Source organism: Muscardinus avellanarius (genome assembly GCF_963383645.1).
Source record: "Muscardinus avellanarius genome assembly, chromosome: 2".
Taxonomy (NCBI): Eukaryota; Metazoa; Chordata; class Mammalia; order Rodentia; family Gliridae; genus Muscardinus; species Muscardinus avellanarius.
Window position 1 is genome coordinate 106,242,731 of NC_137787.1, and position 4,249 is coordinate 106,246,979.

Sequence of the window (4,249 nt, forward strand, 5' to 3'; positions counted from 1 at the left end):
CTATCCTCTGGTATCAGCCTCCGCTATCCTCTGGTATCAGCCTCCAGAATGCTGGGGTTCCAAGCATGCACCACCACGCCTGGCTTTCCTTTTCATTTTCTAAGCATTGTTTTAGTATGCTGTTTTTCAATCCCCTCCTTCACACGCCTTCATTATGGTCCATATTGTAGATCATGTATGCCTATAATGTAGGTATAATTAAATTCAGAAAGAATAATAATATTCTTTTTGCCTAGCCGTATACAAGATTTTATCCATTTCCTACCAAATAAATCCATACTTTCAATTATAGCCATCAAAATTCCTCATAATTTCACTCCATATTGAGTTTTGGGTTATTTTTCAAAATCAATTCTTAAAGCCAAAACCATCAGTAAATTCCTCAATGTACTTTTATGAAAGGGAAGGGTGTGAGGAATTATTAAAATTTGAACAGTTAATTTAATTGACCAAGTTTCATCTTTCAAGCTAAGGCTTGTATCTATTCTTCCCCTTTGGGGTTATCTATAACTTTCTAATCTGGACCAATAAAGAAATGGAATTTGCATTTCTTCATTACATTCCTACCAAACATTTATTCTGTCTGAAAGACTTGTTCCTTTTAGAAGACAGAATGGTCACATTATACCCATTCATTAAAAGGTTGTTCTCTAATGGGCTTGGACAGACTTGGGGGCCTGCCTAGCCTAGGTAATAACACACTGTTCATTTCTTCAACTAGTCATTATTGTTTCAAAAGCAATCCATCCTTTTAAATAATGAGGTAACTCTTGGGGAGAATCACAAAAGCAATTCTTGCCAGCTGGCATTTGTCAGTGAGTAATATATCACCAAAGGGATTGGATGCTCTTGATGGGTGAAGCTAATTCATCATCCAGATGAAATGTTGTGATGATATATTGGAGAATATCAGGATGTCCAAGAAAGGGACTGATTCTTTTCCCTTTTTTTAGATGGAGTAAAAGTGAAAAGAAATGGGGGAGGACTTTAATTTAGAAGAGTAACTTAGCATCCTGAGGGCATTTAAATAACAGCTGCATCACTAGTGCAGTGTACTAAGGATGGCCAAAAGAATGGGACAATTTTTCTTCAAAACAGAATAAAAGAAGTATGTTTTCAATTGTAAAGAATTATGAGGTAAATTTCATTAATAAACTAGCTATGTGCTAAGCTCAAATTCCTGCAAAGTTACCAAGCAAAGCAGAGCCTTACGTTGATATTACTGAGCAAATAATACTGTGTGGAGATGATGTTTTATAAGTAGGATGCTTTTTTGTGTGTGTGCAGGTCTGGGAATGGAACCCAGAGACATTCGACCTCCAAGCTACACCCCCTGCCCAATTTTTTATTCTTTCTTTTGAAACAGGGTCTCACTGTGTTGTGGAAGCTCTCACTTAGTAGCTGAGGCTGTCCGCGAACTGCAATCCTCCGATCTCAGCCTCCCAAATGCTGGGATTATAAGCGTGTGCGACCACACCCGGCTAGGATGGTTTATTTTTAATAGAAGGCTAGGTTCTTTTACCTTTCAGGGTTGAGTTGGCAAGGGTTGCTTCTACAGTCTGAGTAATACAGAAGGTCTCCAGCTGCCATGGCAATATACTGATTATAGATTTGCCTCATTGGAATCTACTAAAGTTAAATTTTACATGAAGAACAACAATGTAGGATAATGTAAAATTAAGACATTTGAAAATAAATGGAATATTATTTTGTTTCCTAATCCCAGATCATCACAAAGTGCTCACACATACGTATACCCATGCATACAACAAAGTGAGTCTAAACCACAGCAACTTGAAAGCTTGGGTTCTTTAGAATATTCTGGGTTTCTTTTTTTTTATTTTACTAATATGTAGCTTAAAGTGCCCCATTCAATCACTCCATTCCCAGAAATATGTACTAAATTACAAATAGACTAAGGTATCAACTTTCTTCTAAACGAATAAAAATCCAGGCAAAATATTCACATTTTTGATGAATGATTTTAGGTTTTCTATACTTATGCATTATAAATATTTTTTCTGATTATTAAAATGTTTAGAGGTAGTATTTGTTAGGGCAAAAGAGAGTGACTTGTCTACATATATTTGAATACTATACTGAAAGGTCAGAATATACAAGGGTCAGAACACTGGTGCAAAAAACTGACTGAACCCCATAGTAATACCCAGTAATATAATGGTGAATTCTAAAAATAAGCAAATGTGAGAATAGGCTTTGAATATTAGAAAAGTCAAAAAGGATTATAGTTTGGACCTGTAATTCTCCAGACTCTCCTGTTTAAAACATGATCCATAATGCAGCAAGGTTTAGACATGGAACTTTTAGGAAGTAACTGACACATGAGGGCTCAAATATTATTTGTAGAATAATCCATTGATATTTGAATAGACTAATGGGGAATGGGATCCAGCTGGAGGTAATGGGTCACTGGGGGTGTTCCCTAGAAGTATATCTTCTACCTAGCTGTCTTTGTCTCTGTCTCTCTATCTCTCCATAAGTCCCTCTCTCTCTCTTTCTCTTTCTCTGTTTCCTGGCTGCCATGAGCTGAACAGCTTTCCTTTACCACATCCTTCCACCAGATGTCTCTGCCTTGGAGCCAGTTGACCATGGACTGAATACAGAAACTATCAGCCAAAATAAATCTTTCCCTCTCTATGTTGGTACTGTCAAGCATTTTGGTTACAGTGTTGAAAATACAACACAAGAAGTACATTTACTCTTAAAACATTAAACGTTATGAGGTAATATTTTTCTTTTATTCTGTATTAAATATTGTCTGTCCATTGTTTTAAGAGTTCAACACAATTCAGGTGAAAAGTATTCACTGAGCCAGACATGGTGGTGTATGCTTGTAATCCCAGCATTCGGGAGGCTGAGAATGGAGGTCATGGACAGCCTCAGCTACTTAGTGAGGCCCTCTACAACTCAGTGAGACCTGGTTTCAAAAATAAAAAGAAAAAAAAATAGGGCAAGGGGTGTATCTCAGAGATCAAATCCCTCTGGGATCCATCCCCAGACCTGCAAAAAAAAAAAAAAAAAAAAGTATTCACTGGAAGAATTGCTTAACCAGGTTTACAAGTGGTATAGTCTGTAGAAAGTACGTATTGAGAGCAGAAAGGAGAAATACATAAAAACACAAGTCACAGTGAGACAGCAAAGAAAGGGGTTGCATATAAAGGGTACAGACAAACCTAGCTGTATAATCTTGTTTTTCAGATTCTTGAGCTTTCTCCAGCACTAATTTTTTTAAGCATAATTTAACTCTTCTCTTATCTGTGTATTATGTAGACTTACAATTTTTGTATTTATACTGAACCTGTACAGATTGTTTTCTTGTCATTATTCCTTAAACAATATAGGTAATTACTGAGTATAAATTATTATACCATTTTAAATCTTATAAATAATCTAGGTAAAATTAAAGTATGTAGAACACTATCTCCTGGTAAATACTGTGCCATTTTACATATGAAACCTGAGGATCTTCAGATTTTGGTATCCTTGAGGATATTGGAAACAATTCCTCATGGATACTGATAGATGACTATATGTAAAGTTTTTTCTTTTTTGCAAAAATATATTTTTATAGAGCAGGAAAAAGAGGTTCCCAAAGACCCTATACAACCCTATCCTTATGGAACAAGCTGAATGTTGCCCACTTGACAAGCAACATGGTTTTTTTTTTTTTTTTTTTTTTTTGCCTATAATCATGGAATTTTAAATCCCACTAGAGGAACAGAATAAAGCAGTAAAATATATGTAAAATTTGCATTGTTGTTTCATTGTAGAATATCTCAATAAAGATATCAAGGCCACATCTCAGTCATCCAGCTGAGAAAGGAAGACATCACTGAATGTCTTCAGTGTTGCTTATATAGACTCTAGAAGATTAAGGCAAGGCAATTCCAGATAAGACACAGCAACGAATTTTAATTATGAAGATGTATAACATATACTTTTATTTATGTATGCTTTAATTTAAGAACAAATTTTCAAAGTTAAAAGTTGTGAATAATCCAGTAATATCTCATTAATAAATTATTTTGAATAGAAAATAATAAGAATTTATTTTGATGCCTACTTTTATTTTATCTTATCACAGAGCTCTAAAATTTTCATTCATTATTTTATAAAATTAACTTGTTTAGTTTAAATGCTTAAAGAGTATGGTGTGATCTTGATTTCAGTGGAATTTTTTTAATGCTTTTAATGTTACATAAGAAAGTAATTGGAGCTTGGCATGCAT